The sequence below is a fragment of the Aquarana catesbeiana genome, unplaced genomic scaffold, assembly GCF_042186555.1.
Source record: "Aquarana catesbeiana isolate 2022-GZ unplaced genomic scaffold, ASM4218655v1 unanchor236, whole genome shotgun sequence".
Lineage (NCBI taxonomy): Eukaryota > Metazoa > Chordata > Amphibia > Anura > Ranidae > Aquarana > Aquarana catesbeiana.
In genome coordinates this window covers 1967567-1980763 of record NW_027362664.1, presented here as the reverse complement: position 1 = coordinate 1980763, position 13197 = coordinate 1967567, and the positions used below count along the sequence as shown (strand labels likewise).

The 13197-nt window shown below is 46.0% G+C and overlaps 2 protein-coding genes across 2 annotated transcripts in view; one reads left to right on the top strand and one right to left on the bottom strand.

The window, feature by feature from the left end:
* Positions 1 to 13197, bottom strand: part of LOC141121985 (uncharacterized) — a 641331-nt gene that overhangs the window by 42826 nt on the left and 585308 nt on the right.
* LOC141121983 (uncharacterized) overlaps positions 1 to 13197 on the top strand; it is a 289647-nt gene that overhangs the window by 165019 nt on the left and 111431 nt on the right. The gene's annotated exons all lie outside the window — the stretch shown is intronic.

Below are 13197 nucleotides of genomic sequence, written 5' to 3'. Positions count from 1 at the left end.
TGCACTGGCTTGACTTGGCCCTTCATTGGAGGTTTTATGTATCTGTGGGGTTTAATTAGGGGAAAAAATCAAGTTGTTCTGATTTTACGTTATCTCCTACCCCACACAGTCATCTCTAAGTTGTCTCTCTATAATACACTACATGTATGGCCCTTCCTAGGGCTGGCCTTGGGCCTTTAGGTGCCCTGCAAAAATTGAAAGTGCCCCTCCCAGTGGCTCCCTTTTATGATTCGGTGCACAACATGACAAACAAACACACCAGTTATTACTTCATAATAACAAAAGGTATGCAATCTGACTGCAAGAACGTGTGTTAAAAAGAATCCCTACAATGTACATAGATAAGACTGTTCTGAACAAAAGTTAAGTGTACTGTGCTTACCTTTTGTATGAATTTCGGGATGAGTTATCCAGAATGGAGGTCAGTAATGCTGCCTAGTATCCTGGACGGTGGTGTGAGGAAGCCTGTAATGCTGCATAGTGTCCTGGACGGTGGTGTGAGGAAGCCTGTAATGCTGCATAGTGTCCTGGACGGTGGTCTGAGGAGGCCAGTAATGTTGCATAGTGTCCTGGACGGTGGTCTGAGGAGGCCAGTAATGTTGCAGAGTGTTCTGGATGGTGGTCTGAGAAGGCCTGTAATGCTGCAGAGTGCTCTGAATGGTGGTCTGAGGCCTGCAGAGTGCTCTGGATGGTGGTCTGAGTAGGCCTGTAATGCTGCACAGTGCTGCATAGTGGTCTGAGGGATGGCCTGTAATCCACAGTGCCCTGCATGCCACTGCTAGTGGTCAGAGGAGGCATGTAATGCACAGTTGCACAGTGTGCTCTGGGCGAATGGTGGTCTGAGGGGAGGCCTCAGGCCTGCTGTAATGTACCACAATTACTATACAGTCAATGATGAAGTGTACACTCACACAGTCCACGCTGGGCACCTGGCGCGGTGTCAGGAGGAGTCGGGAGTCGGAGTTGGGAAGCCTCAGCCTGACTGGCCTGTAATCCATTGCACAGTGCCGCTCTCACACTATCTGGCACTGGCATTATTATCACGGTAGCACTGTGCTTGCTGGGAGCAGATTGCGGAAGTAGGCGAAGCATGTGGGGGGCGTTTGTATTGAAAGTTAGTTCACGAGGGTAAACGCCCCTCCTTGCCATTTTGTTTGTTGACGAAAAAGGAATCTGATTTTCATCATAGTTTTCCTCAGTGGACAAAAATGTGCTGTACTTTGCATTTGGTTTTAGTCACTGTAAAAATGCCGCTGACTAAATCTTTGGCCAAAACATTTTCGTTGACGAAATTAACACAGGGGGCACATAATGGTGAAGTGGAAGGAAAATAATAAATGGTTTTCAAACTTTTTACAAATATGTGAAAAGTGTGGGGGGCATTTGTATTCAGCCCCCTTTACTTTGATACCCCCAACTAAAATCTAGTGGAACCAATTGCTCTCAGAAGTCACCTAATTAGTAAATAGAGTCCACCTGTGTGTAATTTAATCTCAATATAAATACAGCTGTTCTGTGAAGCCCTCAGAGGTTTGTTAGAGAACTTTAGTGAACAAACAGCATCATGAAGGCCAAGGAACACACCAGACAGGTCAGGGATAAAGTTGTGGAGAAGTTTAAAGCAGGGTTAGGTTAAAAAAAAATATCCCAAGCTTTGATCATCTCACGGAGCACTGTTCAATCCTTGATTGGAAAATAGAAACAACTGCGGCCTATAATGTTGCATAGTGTCCTGGAAGGTGGTCTGAGGAGGCTTGTAATGCTGCATAGTAGGGATGAGCTTCGAGTTCGAGTCGAACTCATGTTCGACTTGAACATTGGCTGTTCGCAAGTTCGCCGAACAGCGAACAATTTGGGGTGTTCGCGGCAAATTCGAATGCCGCAGAACACCCTTTAAAAGTCTATGGGAGAAATCAAAAGTGCTAATTTTAAAGGCTAATATGCAAGTTATTGTCATAAAAAGTGTTTGGGGACCCGGGTCCTGCCCCAGGGGACATGGATCAATGCAAAAAAAGTTTTAAAAACGGCCGTTTTTTCAGGAGCAGTGATTTTAATAATGCTTAAAGTCAAACAATAAAAGTGTAATATCCCTTTAAATTTCATACCTGGGGGGTGTCTATAGTATGCCTGTAAAGGGGCGCATGTTTCCCGTGTTTAGAACAGTCTGACAGCAAAATGACATTTTGAAGGAAAAAACCCATTTAAAACTACCCGTGGCTATTGCATTGCCGACAATACACATAGAAGTTCATTGATAAAAACGGCATGGGAATTCCCCAAAGGGGAACCCCGAACCAAAATTTAAAAAAAAAATGACGTGGGAGGCCCTTTAGGTCTGGTATGGATTTTAAGGGGAACCCCGCGCCAAAAAAAAAAAAAAAAAATGGCGTGGGGTCCCCCCAAAAATCCATACCAGACCCTTATCCGAGCACGCAACCTGGCAGGCCGCAGGAAAAGAGGGGGGGACGAGAGTGCGCCCCCCCCTCCCGAACCGTACCAGGCCACATGCCTTCAACATTGGGAGGGGCTTTGGGGTAGCCCCCAAAACACCTTGTCCCCATGTTGATGAGGACAAGGGCCTCATCCCCACAACCCTGGCCGGTGGTTGTGGGGGTCTGCGGGCGGGGGGCTTATTGGAATCTGGAAGCCCCCTTTTAACAAGGGGACCCCCAGATCCCGGCCCCCCCCCTGTGTGAAATGGTAAGGGGGTACTTACCCCTACCATTTCACTAAAAAACTGTCAAAAATGTTAAAAATGACAAGAGACAGTTTTTGACAATTCCTTTTATTTAAATGCTTCTTCTTTCTTCTATCTTCCTTCATCTTCTATCTTCCTTCATCTTCTGGTTCTTCCTCCGGCATTCTCGTCCAGCATCTCCTCCGCGGCGTCTTCTATCTTCTTCTCCTCGGGCCGCTCCGCACCCATGGCATGGGGGAGGCTCCCGCTCTTCTTCTTTTCTTCTCTTCTTCTCTTCTTCTCTTCTTCTCTTCTTCATTTTCTTCTCCGGGCCGCTCCGCACCCATGCTGGCATGGAGGGAGGCTCCCGCTGTGTGACGGCGCTCCTCATCTGACAGTTCTTAAATAACGGGGGACGGGGCCACCCGGTGACCCCGCCCCCCTCTGACGCACGGGACATGACGGGACTTCCCTGTGGCATTCCCCGTGACGTCACAGGGAAGTCCCGTCAAGTCACCGTGCGTCAGAGGGGGGCGGGGTCACCGGGTGACCCCGCCCCCCGTTATTTAAGAACTGTCAGACGAGGAGCGCGTCACACAGCGGGAGCCTCCCTCCATGCCAGCATGGGTTCGGAGCGGCCCGGAGAAGAAAATGAAGAAGAGAAGAAGAGAAGAGCGGGAGCCTCCCCCCCATGCCATGGGTGCGGAGCGGCCCGAGGAGAAGAAGATAGAAGACGCCGCGGAGGAGATGTTGGATGAGAACGCCGGAGGAAGAACCAGAAGATGAAGTAAGATAGAAGAAAGAAGAAGCATTTAAATAAAAGAATTGTCAAAAACTGTCTCTTGTCATTTTTAACATTTTTGACAGTTTTTTAGTGAAATGGTAGGGGTAAGTATCCCCTTACATTTCACACAGGGGGGGCCGGGATCTGGGGGTCCCCTTGTTAAAGGGGGCTTCCAGATTCCAATAAGCCCCCCGCCCGCAGACCCCCACAACCACCGGCCAGGGTTGTGGGGATGAGGCCCTTGTCCTCATCAACATGGGGACAAGGTGTTTTGGGGGGCTACCCCAAAGCACCCTCCCAATGTTGAGGGCATGTGGGCTGGTACGGTTCAGGAGGGGGGGCCGCACTCTCGTCCCCCCCTCTTTTCCTGCGGCCTGCCAGGTTGCGTGCTCGGATAAGAGTGTGGTATGGATTTTTGGGGGGACCCCACGCTGTTTTTTTTTTGCCGCGGGGTTCCCCTTAAATTCCATACCAGACCTGAAGGGTCTGGTATGGAATTTAGGGGGACTCCCACGTCATTTTTTTTTTTTTTTTTTTTTAATTTTGGATCGGGGTTCCCCTTTGGGGAATTCCCATGCCGTTTTTATCAATGAACTTCTATGTGTATTGTCGGCAATCCAATAGCCGCGAGTAGTTTTAAATGAGTTTTTTCCTTCAAAATGTCATTTTGCTGTCAGACTGTTCTAAACACGGGAAACATGCGCCCCTTTACAGGCATACTATAGACACCTCCAGCTACGAAATTTAAAGTGATATTAAACTTTTATTGTTTGACTTTAAGCATTATTAAAATCACTGCTCCTGAAAAAATGGCCGTTTTTTAAAACTTTTTTTTGCATTGATCCATGTCCCCTGGGGCAGGACCCAGGTCTCCAAACACTTTTTATGACAATAACTTGCATATTAGCCTTTAAAATTAGCACTTTTGATTATTCATGTTCGTGTCCCATAGACTTTAACGGTGTTCGCGTGTTCGCACGAACTTTTTTCCTGTTCGCATGTTCTGGTGCGAACCGAACAGGGGGGTGTTCGGCTCATCCCTACTGCATAGTGTCCTGGAAGGTGGTATGAGGAAGCTTGGAATGCTGCATAGTGTCCTGGACGGTGGTCTGAGGAGGCCAGTAATGCTGCATAGTATCCTGGACGGTGGTGTGAGGAAGCCTGTAATGCTGCAGAGTGCTCTGGATGGTGGTCTGAGGAGGCCTGTAATGTTGCAGAGTGCTCTGATGGTGGTCTGAAGAGGCCTGTAATGCTGCATAGTGTCCTGGACGGTGGTCTGAGGAGGCCTGTAATGCTGCAGAGTGCTCTGGACGGTGGTCTGAGGAGGCATGTAATGTTGCAGAGTGCTCTGATGGTGGTCTGAGGAGGCTTGTAATGCTGCATAGTGTCCTTGACGGTGGTCTGAGGAGGCCAGTAATGCTGCATAGTTTCCTGGACTGTGTTGTGTGAAAGCCTGTAATGCTGCATAGTGTCCTGGATGGTGGTCTGAGGAGGCCAGTAATGCTGCATAGTATCCTGGACGGTGGTGTGAGGAAGCCTGTAATGCTGCAGTGCTCTGGACGGGGGTCCAGGTGGTCCAGCTCCAGGTATGCTGTGCACATGTCACCTATTGTGCTCATCTCATCTCATTACAACATTCCACATCTGCTGGAATTCATAGCCACTGATGAGAGCATGAGAGCAGATGCTTCTCACACGCTGGACACCCTCCTCTAGTCCCGCTCCGCCCTCTGCAGTGATATAACAGTAGCTGGAACTACAGGGGAGGCATCGGGTATCAATGCCCCTTGTCAGTACTCACTGTCAGTGTCCATTGGACAGATCTAGACCTTTGTAAATTCCCCTTGGGTTTGGACTTTTAAAGGCACTAAATACATAACACTAAAAGTACAAAAACAATATACTGTACATTTTTATGAAATAGACCATAAATAAAAGCATAAGCATAGAATGTACATGGCCTTTTAGCTAAAATTACACCAACAAAAGGAGCGATGATGAGTTGTGACAATACTCCATCCGACGCATTTCAGAATATAAACATCTATTTCCTCAGGGGTATAGGAGATTGATCATTAATATATAATATAATTTAGAGTTGCACCGATACTAGTATCGGTATTGGTGCCGATACCGAGCATTTGCACGAGTACTTGTACTCATGCAAGTACTCCGATGGTTGACTCGATACCTGAACAGTCGGGGACCTTCGGTGCAGTGGTGGGGGCGTTACAATCACCGATCTCCCTGTATAGCTTCCAATAAAGCATCTGACAGCCTCTTCTCCCCCTCCCCCCAGCCCTCTCAGCTACTTTATTAAAAGCCACACAGGGAGATCAGTGATTGTAACTCCCCCCACCGCTGCACCGATCGTCTCTGACTGTCCCATGTATCCTTATATGGCCCCCTCCATGTCCTCCTCTGTGTATTTCGTGTGCTCCAGTCCGGTCCCCCTCGTGTCCTTCTATGTTTCCCCTCCTGTGCTTCTCCGTTTCCCCCATGTCCTCTGTGTGCTCCTCTGATTTCCCCCCGTGTCATACTCTGTGTGCTCCTCTGGTTCCCACGAGTCCTCTTCCATGTGCTCCTTCGATTCCCCCCGTGTTGTCCTCCGTGTGCTCCTCCAGTTCCCCCCCGTGTCCTCCTCCGTGTGCTCCTCCGATTTCCCCCCGTCCTCCCCCTGTGTCCTCCTCTGGTCCCCCTCTGTCCTCCTCCACCCTCCCCTTCCCCAGAACTGTCAGGATGGAGAGCGGAGGAAGGAGCCGGTATATATGTCATTTACCAGCTACCTTTTCTGAATGCACAGAGTCAGTGATCACTGACTGTTCAATCATAACTGAGCATCATAAGCTGTGTTACTCTGCTTCAGTTTATGAATGGAGAGGAGCCTCTGTCTCCTCTCCATTCATATTCAGTGCAGCTGAGGCTGCAGAGAAAGGGACTGGGTAATCTGTGTCCTCAGTCCCTTTCCCTGTCTCAAAGGGGAGATGTCAAAGGTCTGTTTAGACCCGACATATCACCAAAGCTCCAACAGGGTTGATAAAAAAAAAGGAAACGTAATAAATATTTAAAAGTGGAATTGTAAAAATAATAATAAAAAAAAACACTGACAATGTCCACTCACCCCCCCCCCCCCAAGAAAAAAGAAAGCATTGTAAATATGTATATATGTATATATAAAAAAAAATAAAGAAAAAAAATTAAAAAATGAAATTGTAAAAATTATAAATAAAAAAAAAACTACTGACACACTGTCATCAGTGCCACCTATCAGTGCCCATCAGTGCTGCATATTAGTGCCACTGTCACATGATATTTTTAAAAAAGTATCGGTACTTGTACTCTGTCTTAAAAAAGTGGTATTGGTGCAACCCTAATATACAGTAAATACAAGAATCAATACCATAAAACCAACAATGATGAACTAGTAATGGTTCCCAAACTTACACATACTCCAATGGTGTATACACCATTGGAGTATGTGTAAGTTTGGGAACCATTACTCATTGTGTGTGTGTGTGTGTATGTATGTGTAATATATAATATATATATTATATATTATAATATTTGATTTTTGTATTTATATTATAGATAAATGATCAATATCCTATACCCCTGAGGAAATAGATGTTTATACTCTGAAACGCGTTGGGTGGAGTATTGTCACAACTCATCATCACTCCTTTTGTTAGTGTAATTTTAGCTAACAGGCCATGTACATTCTATGCTAATGCTTTTATTCATGTCTATTTGATAAAAAATGTGTATTGTTTTTCTACTTTATGTGTTACGCATTTAGTGCCTTTAAGGTGCAAACCTGAGGGGAATTTACAAAGGTCTGCATTTAGGGATGTGGCACAATAGGGAGGTAATCACCGATGTATATCTTTTTGAATTGGACAGATATACATCCACCACAATGGTGAATTGCAGCAGAACCCCTGGTTGGGAAACACTGTTCTAATAATGACATTCACACAAGTAGGGCCGTTGTTAGGTATTACGGGCCCTGTACAGCCTACCTGACAGGCCCCCCCCCAAGAAAATATCAAAATTAGCTAAATTGCTTTGAGTGCCAGAATTTGGTATTTTTGAATATTCTTTTGCACAGCCCATTCATTTAAATGGGCTGCCTAACATGTGGGAACACATGATTTTTTTAAAAAGTGCATTTGACCTAACTACATGGTACTGTGGCAACTGAACACATGTGCAGAGGGCAATGAGTCTCCTTGTGGTACAGGAAAATGGCCGTTCTTGCATGCATTCCTGTACCACAAGTGGTGTGAACAAGCAGGTAGGTAGGGGAAGGAGACAGACCTGGAATAAGAATGCAATTGGACTAGCAGTGACATTCAATTAGGAATCTCTCTAGAAAAAAAAACTATTAAAATTCAGCAGCAACATATCCTGTAGCTGTTGACTTTTGATAAAAGGACACTTACCTGTTCAGGGATCCAGCACTGTCCTCACCAGGGCTAGTTCTTCTCTAGTCTCCAGGTTCCTGGTGTCGACATCCTAACTGTGGACAGCTGGCTAGGGATGGGCAAGTGGTGCGGCCAGAGCATGAGTTTGGGCCGAACATTTCACCCTGACGAAAACCCTGCAATGCACTGAGTGCTGCACAGTGCATTCTATTCCCTGATTGGGCAAAGCTTTGCCCAATTAGGGTGCAGTGTAAGCTGGTTGTTAAGGAACAGAGCCGGGAAGCGAGCCGCCTCATCCTTAACAACCGAAGAGTCATCAGCTGTCAATGGGTTTCCAGCTGACAGCTGAATAAAAAAAGTGCCTATAAAAAAAAAGAAAGGAAAAAATGGCATTATATGCAAATGATTGGCCTTAAAAGGGGTAAAGGGATCTGGGTATTGCCCTGGGGGACATGTATCAATAAAAAATAAAAAAATAAAAATAAACCGATTGTTTTTTCAGGAGCAGTGCTTTTGTTTTTTCAGGAGCAGTGATTTTTATGATGCTTAAAGTGCAACAATGAAAATGAATTATTCCTTTAAATATCGTGCCTGGGGGCCCCCTTAGTCTACCTGTAAAGTGGCGCATTTGTAGCATATACAGAACATGCTACAGCAAAACTGACATTTCTAAAGAAAAAAATCCCATTTAAAATGACTCGCGGTTACAATTGCCGGCACCAGGCTGCTTAAAGTGGAGTTCCACCCACTTTTACAACTCTTCATCATCCCTCACTAAACTGTGCACTGTAAACAAATTGTATATTTTTGTATTTTTTTCTCAGCACTTACTGTATATCTGCTGTATTCATTTTTCACTTCCTCCTCCCTGGCCGCGGCCCATCGCATCATTTCCTGTTTGCAATGCCTTCTGGGAAGGGGGCGGCAACTTCCTCTGACACTGTCGTTGCTATGGAAACCTGACCTGAAACCTATTACACTGCTTGTGCTGCACTGAGCATGTGCGAGATCTTCAAGGATGAGATCCAGGAAGAAATGCAGTCTGGCTTCAGATGCCCACACTTAAGATGGCCACGGCCTGCTGTAAGTTTATAAAATAACAAACTACTGCTATAAACTAACAAAACAGACCTTAGTATACAGACTAACTTTACTAGAATACATTAAGCTTGTGTATTATAGGGGTATTTTTATTTAAAAAGTATAATTTCGGCCAGAACACCACTTTAAAAATAAAGAAAAAACGAAGTTACTTACTGGTAACGTTCTTTCCCGGAGTCTTTCAGGACAGCCACCTGAGACCTTGGCTCCTCCCTTCTGTTGAAAACACCTGCGCCAGCTTGTATAAATTTCCTCCTCCCCTGCTGGCTCCTCAGTTCTTTAAAGAGCACCTCCAGTCCGCTGGGGAGACACAAGAATATATGATAAACACAATTCATTGTATCACATTTCCTGTAAGGAAATCTCTATGTCTTGATACACAATTGGGTGGGTACCCGGCTGTCCTGAAAGACTCCGGGAAAGAACGTTACCAGTAAGTAACTTCGTTTTTCCCCTAATCATCTTTCAGGACAGCCACCTGAGAGGATAAACGAGCACTTACCCCTAGGGCGGGACCACGGCTTGTAAGACCTTGTGTCCAAAGGTCTGATCTTTAGCCGCCCAAAGATCCACTCTATAGTGTCTTACAAAGGTGGCAAAGCTGAACCAAGTTGCCGCTTTACAAATCTGTTCCGGCGTTGTTTCAGCTCTCTCTGCTTGTGACGCAGCCATTGCCCTGGTGGAGTGTGCCCTGATACCCTCTGGGACCTGCATACCTCCTAACCTATAAGCCTGTTCAATGGCTTCTTTTAGCCATCTGGCTATGGTACGTCTTGTGGCCTTTTGCCCTTTCCTTACTCCAGAAATCAAAATAAGTAAGGAATCCGTCTTCCTAATATCTTTGGTTGCTTCTAAGTAATGCAAAACACATCTCCTTACATCTAAACTATGGAACTTTACTTCTTGTTCCTTAGAAGGATTTGGGCAAAACGATGGCAACACAATCTCCTGGCCTCTGTGGAATTTCGAGGCCACCTTAGGGAGAAATGCCGGATCCATTCTAAAAATTATGTGATCCGGAAAAATCTGAAAAAAGGGAGGCCTGATTGATAGGGCCTCTATCTCACAGACCCTTTTAGCTGTAGTAATTGCCACCAAAAAAACTGCTTTAAACGTCATCATCTTCAGGTTGCAATTATCCAGTGGTTCAAAGGGGTGTGCTGTCATAGTTTGCAGCACTAATGACAGATCCCACTTTGGAAAAACTGTACCCTGTATCGGTCTTTGTCTGCTCAGTGATCTAAAGAGTCTGATTACCCATGGATCAGATGCTAATCTCTTCTCCAGGTAAACAGAAAGTGCTGACACTTGTCTTTTAAGCGTGCTAAGACTTAGTCCTTTGTCTATCCCGTCCTGTAGAAACTCCAAGACTGCCACTGAGCCTTGTGTATTGAATTTTTTGTCTATACACCATCTGTTGAAACACTTTTCCATACTTTTCCATACTTTTGGTAGATTTTCTGTGTCTCAATCTTCCTGCTTTTCAGCATTGTGTCTATTAGACGGTCTGAGAACCCTTTCGCTTCTAGCAACTTCTCCTCAGACACCATGCGGCCAAGTTCCATCTTTCCACTTGGGGGCAGTGTACTGGACACTGGGAGAGTAGATCTTCCTGGATCGGTAAAAACCAGGGGGGTTCTACCACGAGTTCTCTGAGCATAGAGAACCACAGTCTCCTGGGCCAATAGGGCGCTATGAGAATTAGTGTTGTATTCTCCGTACGTAATTTTCTTATTACCGCTGGTAGGAGTATTGGTGGGGAAAGGCATAGCATTTGCTGAATGCCCATGCTTGTGCCAGCGCATCTACCCCGAGCGCTCCGTCCTTTCTTTCCAGGGAGAAGAATGCTCTGACTTTCCTGTTTTCCTTTGAGGCAAACAAGTCCACCTGAGGTGTTCCCCACTTGTGAGCAATCTGCTCGAATACCTCCTGGTTTAGCGCCCAATCGCCTTCTCTCACCTTTTTCCTGCTGAGGAAATCTGCCAATTTGTTTAAATCCCCTTTCAAGTGGATTGCTGACAAGGAGAGTAGGTTTCTTTCTCCCCACTTCAAGATTTCCTCTGCTAAGGTCCACAGGGCTCCGCTTCTTGTTCCTCCCTGTTTGTTTATATAGGCGATCACTGACACATTGTCGGACCTGACCTGTAAATGCTGACCTTCCAACTCTGTCTGGAAGGTTTGAAGTGCATACCATACTGCTCTCAATTCCTTCCAGTTGGATGATCTCCTCCTCTCCTCTTTCTCCCAAGTGCCTTGTGCTATCTGAGTGCTTAAATGCGCTCCCCACCCTACGCCACTTGCGTCTGTGGTTAGTATTCGGGAAATGGGTAGATTCCACAGCCGTCCCTTGTTCATGTTCTCTATAGTCCTCCACCACCATAAGGTTCCTTTCACCCTTGCTGATAAAAGAACCTTGGTGTCTAAGGACTCCTGCTTGTGATCCCATATTTTTAACAGGGACACCTGCAGTGGCCAGAAATGTAGGCCTGCCCACTGGACCGCTGGAATCGCAGATGTTAGCAGTCCCAGTGTTGACATTATCTGCCTTATGGCACACGGTATATTGGCTTGTAATAAGCTTACTTCCTTCTGAATGTTCCCTATTTTTTCTTCGGGAAGAAACAGTCTTTGTTGCGCTGAATCTATGACATACCCCAAGTATATTATTTGCTGACTGGGTTGTAAATTGGATTTTTCCAAATTTACCAGCCAACCCAGACTTTCTAAGAACTTCTGTGTGTAGCTGAGGTTTTCTAGTAACTTCCGGGGGGCGACTCTGCAAACATGAGAAGGTCGTCCAAGTAAGCTATGATAGATATGCCTTTGACCCGTAATGGTGCCAGAGCTTCGGCCAGAATCTTGGTAAAAATTCTGGGCGATGAGGAGAGGCCGAAGGGTAGAGCCTGAAATTGAAGGTGCCTGGTTCCTCTTCCCGTCTCTATCGCAAACCTTAGAAATTTTTGACACTCCTGCTGTATCGGAAAGTGCAGGTATGTGTCCTTTAGGTCTAGGGAGACCATATAACAATTTGGGGGCAGTAGGGCCCTTACTGAATATATGGACTCCATTCTGAACCTTTTGTAGGTTATAGATAAATTTAGAGGTTTGAGATTGAGGATGGGTCTGACCTTCCCTGAAGTTTTCTGCACTCCGAATATGTGGGAGTAGAAACCCTGCCCTCTCTCTCCCCTTGGTACCTTGATGATCACCTTTTGTTGCTGGAGTTCCTCTAAGGATCTCATTAATCCTCTGGCCTTCTCCTTGTTTTTTGGGGGTTTGGTGATGTATAATCTGTTTGGGGGTGCTCTTGAGAACTCCAAACGATATCCTTCCCTTATTGTTCTCAAAATAAATTTGTTGGAAGATATCTCTTCCCATTGTGGAAGGAAGGCCCCCAGTCTTCCCCCCCACTGCGACTATTCTGTCATTTCTTTTGGGTTTGCTCTGGAGGACGAAAAATCGCCCCCCCTTTGCCTTTCCCTCTCTGAACCCAAGGTCTCTTCTGGGTTTCCATTTTGGGAGCTGTAAATCGGGGTCTTGTATTCCCTCTTTGCCTCTTCTTATTTTGTTGTGGCTGTTTCCAATTTGCCTTACGTTTCAGTGGAAACGCCTTCTTCTTATCTGCCGTTCGGTCCAGCACCTTCTCTAACCCTGGTCCGAATAGCAGATCCCCTGTAAAGGGAATTCCACAGAGCTTGGCTTTGGACGCGCAGTCACCCTGCCATGTCTTAAGCCATAATGCCCTTCTAGTGGAATTGGCTAGGGCGGAGGACCTGGCTGCCATTCGCACCAATTCTGCTGATGCATCTGCGATATACGCAAGACTTCGCAGCAGCGTGGGAAATGAATTTAGGATCTGCTCCTTAGCAGTACCTTCCTCAATGTGAGCCTGCAATTGGTTTAACCAGAACTCTACGTTCCTAGCTACCACCGTCACCGCCATCGCTGGCTTCAGGCTACCCACGGTTGAGTCCCATGACTTTATTAACAGGGAGTCCATCCTTTTATCCATTGGCTCAGACAAAACCCTCATGTCCTCAAAGGCCAAGTCCGTGTGCCTCGACACTTGTGAGAAGGCCGCATCTAGTTTTGGAATCTTGTTCCATACTGATGCTGGATCCTCTGAGAAGGGAAATCGTCTTTTTAAGGCTTTAGAAAAAAATGGCTTTCTTTCAGGTTCCTGCCACTCTTTTTTAATAGCCTCTATAAGG